Raw genomic sequence first — 8,311 nt, 5'->3', positions numbered from 1 at the left:
TTAACTGTTAACTTACTAAATTTCTTTTTTAATTAACGTGAAATTAACGAGTTCATTTTTCATTTCAAGAAGTAAGTTAAGTTAATTTATTTTGTTTTTAATTTTATCATATATCACTACTTCAGTACCTATATTTCGTTTTCATGTCAAAAATATTTACCGTAAATTGTTTAAAGTAAAAAATGTATATAATTCGAATTTAACTAATATGGAAACACTGTATAAAATATAAACACTATAGTCTATAATTTAGTTTTGGGTTGGAAAAAATTAAGTATGTTAGCGTTGTATAAACAAATTAACTTTTTTTTAACTTAATAAAAAGTTAACAAAAATTGTGTATTAACTTTTAACTTAACTGAGTTAACATATAGTTAAATTAACTTTTAACTTTTAACTTTTTGTTATTGGTGCATATTAACTTAACTGAGTTAAAAAAAACCATTAACTTGCCCATCCTTGAATATAATATATAACTAGGTAATAAAAAGTAATTACACCATCAAACAGCAGATATCGAAAAAATGATACGGATATGTACCACATGACGAAATCGTCTACAATAACAAGGTTTTTAAAATAACTACATATTCAAGACTTATCACCTATCCAGCATCCGATTGTACAAAACTTAATATAATATTGACACACAAATAATAATGGAAAAAAATAAGCATACAGACCAAATATCAAAAGTCAATAATATTAACTTACTAACTTATTAACTTATAACTACTTTATATCATTCCTCGTCATGTAAAACACACGCCTTACTTCAAGTACCATTCAAACGAATCTTTGTCAACCAACGTGTCACAGAACAACCACGCATGAGTGCTCCAAGTTACAAGAACATAAAATCACATATACACACATTTTTTAAAGCAAATCACAAGCACAAACAAGCACAAATAATATGTGCTTATCTCAAGAAAAATATACAACAATAAATATTCGTCAAAGAGCAAATTTCAATACGAGCGTGCAAGACGTGCGTCAACATCTAAACTTCAAGACCAGGCATCCAGCACGCGTTATGCTGCGCTGCGATGATCTAAGAGGGGACAAAACCAGTATATACCGGCAAAGTAAAAATAGGAAAATCGTCCAGTCCATCTCGAGAGCAGTCCATCTCCACAAGCAGAGCATTGTGTACCTCCACGGGCACAATGCTTCAACGCAGTGCATCATCAGAATCAGAGTAGTACACAAGACCGACGACATTCAACATCGAAGACACGCACAAATTTTCATTCTATATTTCTATCATTCGTTATTATTTATTCAAAGTTGAATTTAAACATCGCGTTAAATTAATACACCACACATAGTCCTATTGGTTCAAAATTCATATTTTATGATTATCTAAACAAAACAAATCATCTTATCATTTATATTTTACCTATACAAAAATCTTTTTATGACATACACAACATTCATTTAAGTTACCTCCTCGAAAGGTAATGATTCAAAATTTCATATATCCTGTGTGTTCGATTTATATGATGTAATTATAATGCAATATTAATAGAACATAAAGTGTTCGGTAGCGTTCGAAAGAATAACTCTATGGTTATCTAAGTTCTTTGAAATATTTGCATTTAAAATATATTATAAAGAAAAACATATATTCAACAAACATCCTAAAATTGCATCCACGACTGACAAATACTATATGCGTATTCATTACAAATAAATATTGAGGTATTGTGTACATCAAATAACGACAAGTCATTACAAACAAACATTGAGGTGTTGGGTAGAAAAATCAATGAGTTAAAATAAAAAAACACTAATTATAATGTAATATAATAATACAACAATATCACTACACAAATCTCAAATTACATAAATATTAGACGTGTAAGTGTAGAAGTGAACCATACATCGAATCAAACCCAGTAGAGACGACTGCGAAGACACCCAGATCGACGAGTTCGCGGTTACTGCAATAAAGATAAGTCACACCACATTTATAAGTATTCAAATCAAAACATAATTCCATATCCCATAATATACATAATAATACTTTGTAGTGGAATAAGATCACACATACACATACACACATAGTAGAAATCATCTTACAAATATTAAGCGTATAAATCTCAAACCAATATATCGATACCTAGGTCAAATACATTCTGCCTACAATATTCTCCTTATGTATCTTATTTTTATTATTTTAATATAGGTACTGACGCGAAATCTTCTTTAATATTTCTCTCTTGATTTTATTTTCACTACACATTTCAATGGTAAAATATAATTTTACAAGAACAAATACGCTACCTCAGAGAATAGTCGTATTTTGATGTTTTTGATATATTTTCAACATCTATCGAAGGATAGTCACTCCTTAAATTAGCGAATGAATGAAAATATTAACGAGCAATTTACAAAATTAGTTTTTTATTTTAAGAAGTGAGTTCAGTTAATTTCTTTTGTTTTTCATTTATTTAAATTTCACTATTTCAGTCTAGTTTATTTTCATGTCAAAAAATATTGATCGTGAATTCTTTAAAGTTAAAATGTTATGTTTATTTCAATGTAACTTACTAGATAGGTAACTATTGTTCTTTTTTTTCAATACAAAAAACTTACTATATGGAAATATTGTATAAACTATAAAGTTTAAACATTATAGTCTTTAATTATTAGTTTTGAGTTTGGTAAAATATAAAGTATCTGTATTTAAACATTTTGAACTTAATAAAAAATGTAAAAAAATGTGTACTAACTTTTAATTTAACCAAATATCAAATTTACTTTTAACATTTTCTTTTTGAAATATATTAATTTATATCAACTAAATTAAAAAAAAAAATCATTGAATTGGCCAGCTATGCTAAAATAGATTTTTTTCATATTTTTAACGTAATTTTAACAAATTACTAAATAACTAATTTAACTAATTAGTTAAGTGAATGAAGAATGTTAGAGAAAAGACAACAATTATACATACATTACTTTCATCCTTCATAATTACACAATAATTATTTTATAAGATTTAGTTAAGTTTTTAAATTCATAAGCTGAGTTAAGATCTACAATACCAGACTTCCTCTGCATTTCATTAATAACTAAAAGTACCTAATATTCAATTGTTTTACTTATAGATTAAGATGTATAAAAATATTTGATATTTATACTCATATCTCAATAGCTATAGCAAAATTCTCAGTGCTCGCAGGACTCTAGAATATAAATATCTAATTTTACTGTCTGAAGCATTAGACGTTTGTAAGATAATAGCCTCTATCAACTTTAAGTATTTTTAAATTGATATAGTAAGAATGTAGAATGTGTGGGAGATATTGTTAAATTGTCAAGCTTATTAACCAGAGAAATTTGGATTTTTTATTAAAATGAACTTGTGAGACATTCTGTTAAAAATGTTTAATTATTAGTTGATAACATTTCTAATAATGATTATTTTTATAGTATCGATATTTCGTTAATACGTGCCCAACCATATGTATAATAACGAATGAGATATTCGCAAGATTTGCCATCAATTCAGATCGTGTTGGAAGTACATAATGGAACTAAATGGTTGACGGTCGCCGTACGAACGATAGTTGAACATGCATAATTCTAACATATCAAACAACAGGGCTGAGAGAAAAAAATCGTTGGCAACTGCGACGTGAAGAAATTTTTTGTACCATTATGAATTATAATATGAAGGTAATTTAATGATACAAGATTCCTAGTAGAACAATCATTCGCACACGGTTTTTTGAATTCTGTGCAGAGTGAATTTTACGATTTTAAAATAAAATTTGTTTTTGTTTGTCTGTCATTTCGTTTTGAAGCAATAAAAATGTTTTGATTTTCTACTTCAACATATTCTCTGGTAGTCGAGTGAACCTAATTGTTGCTTTTATATGTATTAATTTTTGTATTCACATACTTCTATACATTTCATTATTAACCAAAAGTTTCTAATATTCTATTGTTTTATTCATAAATTAGGATGTACCTATAATAAGGTGGGTAAGTGGTTGTCGCTCTGCTGTACAGGAGGTTACAAGTGGGTCACTTGTATACAAACTGGTCAACTACAAACTGAGATTTATTAGTTGTTTTTTTTTAAATTAATGTCGATAAAATATTTTTTACCCTGTTTACCTTGAAAATCTAATCCAACGTTCTTTGTAAGTTTTCGTTAGTGGAAATTAAAAAAAAAAAGTAAGAATAACGATTTTCAGAAATGTGGTCCTCAGATACACCCCAGGATAAACTTCGTATTTAACGTGTATGTACACAATCGCTTCCTTGGAATGATTACTCGATATGTGAATATTAAACACGTGACTATCAACCGTCTTATCTGCACTTAAAATGTCAACATTAGAGGGTCGTAGCCTGTACGGATAATGCCGGTGTTAAGTTTTTCAAATAATATAGCTTATGGACCATCTAGGCTCCAACGCTACTAGCTGGAATTGGATTTCGAGTACCGGTAGTGGGCACAAGAACCAGGGATAGGTATCTTATACCTATGGTCAGAACTAATTACCTAGAGGCTGTTCCTCTAAGGAAAGCAATGTCTCAGTAGAACCGTGATAAACATTTTTTGTTAAACCGCATTTTTAAATCATAATGTATTATGTCTATGTATAAATTAATATAAAAGTATTTACTAAAAACAAAAGCTGTATGATGTTTATTAATTTAAAATATTATGCCTCTGTTTATATTGTTTTCATTATTTATGGGGCCCTACTAAATATTTCCCGGTATGCCAAAAATTGCATAGTTCAAAACTAACTAAACAAGTTAGAAAGTTACTTAAAAAGTAACTTTTTAACTTAACTTAAACTTTTTAACTAGTTAGTGCCCATCTTTATCAATACGACTACTTACTATACTCAAAGGTGATCAGCCGTCGTTCACCTTTCATAATTTCATCGATGAGACTGTTTAAAATAATATTTTTGTGGTTTAGACTTCAAATTAACAACTGAGCAGCATCACTGTTTAAACACAAAAAATAGTATTTCTATACCGTTTTACTTTTAGTTTGAACCATGAAGAATAAATTATTAATGTTATGAAAAAAAAAAATAGTCATATTTTCAAATTGTTATAATTCTACATTTTTAAACTGGTCAACTAAGTATTTTTATAATTACAACGCAGACATGATAAAACCATAATTTATTGTTTAAACAAATTTCATCTTCCTAGATTTCAGATTTGAATAATCTTTAATTAATTTGTCTGTATTTAACTCTGAAATCCAATATTTTTCTATATTAAATATAGAAATGTTTTAAAGGCAATCCTGCCCACATGAATTTCTTAAATAATATTTATGTTTTTTAATTTTGAAAATGACCTTTCATCACCAAAAATTGCAAGGTATCGCAGGAGTTAAGTGTCTCTAAAAGTTTAATATAAAAAAAAAAGACAACAAATAACAACTATAGAAATTTGAGCTACATAATTTATTATACAATTTAATTAAAAAATTTAAGCACACAGTTTGGCGATTCATTACTAAATTATTATTTCATAATTAATTGAACTGTACAATATATTATTATCATATATATAAAAAAAAATATAATTATAAACATGTTAGTAAAAAGGTATGAATTTATATAAAAATACAAGTCTTAAATCAGAATGAAACTAACATCAATATACTTGTATATGTTACGGTCCAAGTGGATAAATGGTCATTGTAAACACTGACCGGACAAAGTTTACAATGTCCGAATTATTCAAGCCATGTAGATAATTATTCACATAAACCAGACAATGTATACAATGACCAGAACTGCAGGTGCCAAGTGAATAAAATACATATATTAATAATTAATGACTTATATAATTTTATTTAATATTTTTTTAAGAGATTTGATTAGCAAATAAAATTGAGAATATTTTATTTATATTAATTTTTATTGAATATTGAAATTATTTATTTTTACAAGTATTACCACTATGGCATTTAGAGTTGCATAAAATTCCAGCAGCTTTACATTTGCATCTCCTTGTTTCGCATTTTTGAACACAAGTGCAGCGGTCATAGCCTTGGCCTCCTAGATTTGAAAATAGCCTAGCTGCTTCTCTTAGAGACAACTGAATATCGGGGACTTCATCAACACTCACAAACTTCTCCTTGCAAATAGTAAATTGATTTCTACTATAATAATGTTGCAGTTTACCTTTGGTTGTATGTATTATTTACTTTGCCCAAATGTCTTGGACATTGTACACAATGTCCGGACATTGTATTACAATGACTGATTTATCCACCTGGACCGTAACATATACATGCACGTACTATACGAATTCCCGGTGTGTATTTACAACCCCCCAGTGAACCTATGTCAAATCTTAATTTTTCCTATAGATAAACTAAATCGAAAAATCTTATTCACAGACTAAAATTATTAAATCTAGTAGAATTTATTTAAAAATAACATTTATTTTATGCAGGAAACATTGCCAGAATATTGAATAGACAGGACAAATTAGATAAATATACCTACTAACTAATGGGTTGTTTGTGTAATGTCTTTGAATCTTTAATAGGTTTTGTTAACTATACCTAATTATAAATATTATTTATTAATTGCTTAATTTATCAATGCTTGTTCTACTTCCAGTGGCGTCATTCCAGTTTTTAAATAAAAGAGGGGGGCAAAAGTTTTGACCAGCCCTAATGGGTAACTTAAAAAACTCTCCCTCGCTTCGCTATCAAGCACATAATATTAACATATTATTATATGTTCCTTTTCCTTCATAAGACACACATAAATATAAGTACCAACTTTCATGTATATCCCGTCATGCGTCTACATAAAATATATTCTGACTGTGGTCAAATGCCCACTGTGCCTCCCCCCTAAATGATGCCACTGTCTACTTCGTTTATTATTTATTACTTATTAGTATTACCTACATACATGGCTGAATTCATACATTAATACTCAGCAGCTTATAGCTACACATATATGTATAAAAGTAAGTGAGATAATTTATTTTAATAAGTGTAATAATATATTTTAATAAGTGTTATAATATATATTTTAAAGGCTGTTCATTTTTTAGTTTCGGTTCAGCTTGAATTATTATTCCACCTCCCAGGGGGCATTGAATTGTTAGAACACGTGTTACGAGTCGTATACAGTCCCATCCTGTTGGTATATGTATATCATAGTTTTTGAAAAAAAGCACTGCATCATTCTGACATTATATCTGTAGAATACTAGAATAGGGACTCAAAAGAACAACGGGTGACGTTGAATTTTCTGTTCAGTTAAATAATGGATAACGTGTGTTTAGCTTAATAATTTATACAGAGTCCACCGCACGCCCTTACCCCCCCCCCCTCCCACCCACAAACTATTACGACGACACCACAAGATGTAATATGGCCCATGTCTCGATTCGTATATGTGGAGAGTATTGTGCACATACAGCACTTATTATAATGTAGCTATTCTACATTTATTATTTTAATACGATAAAATACACACGTTAAACACATTGGGAATATAAATACCATATTGTGCCATGTGCCCGTGTGGTTAATAGTGTCATATTGTATCAAACATGTATTTTCCACTGTGGTATACCTACCTATATTATAATTTTAATCATATACACTGATTATATTTCAAAATTTGTATGAGTAATTTTGTACTTTATTTAAAAACTTAAATTTTAAAAATGTTCAAAGATTAGATAATAGATAATTATGCATGTTATAATTATAATAACGCGTTACCGTTCTAAATTATTTCGAGTATTGTGAATTTAAGAAAAAAAAAATATAGGTAATATTATACATGTCTATTAATGGCGTTTATTGGGTATGCAAATAAATATATATTAATATATTACATATTTAATTTTAAATCGTCAGAATTCAGTTTTCAATAGTTTGAACTACGTAAATTTCAAGAAAAGTGAACTAAATTAATTAAATTTTTAATTAACTTTTCTCGAAATACATAGAGCGTTTTCTATAAACAGGACGGGTAGATTGGTGTTATTTATCTTTTAATACGTATTATAACGTAAATATATTTTAATATAGTTTGATTTTAATGATTACAATGATTGTTGTACCTATATTTTAATATGTTTATAATTTTTACCTAACTGTTAATTATATTTGAATAAATTATTTTAATTATACTTCAAGTTCTAATATTGTTTCTACTTTCGAACTTGTCGAATAACGATCGTTCACGTCTAATGGGACTCTAATAGGTGCTTACTAGATAGGCATTTTCCAAATACCTACATAATATTTTAAACGTATTATTAATATTAATAATTACCTATA

This window comes from Acyrthosiphon pisum, chromosome X (genome assembly GCF_005508785.2).
Source record: "Acyrthosiphon pisum isolate AL4f chromosome X, pea_aphid_22Mar2018_4r6ur, whole genome shotgun sequence".
In the NCBI taxonomy this organism is placed as follows: domain Eukaryota; kingdom Metazoa; phylum Arthropoda; class Insecta; order Hemiptera; family Aphididae; genus Acyrthosiphon; species Acyrthosiphon pisum.
Note: the sequence above shows the minus strand (reverse complement) of the source record.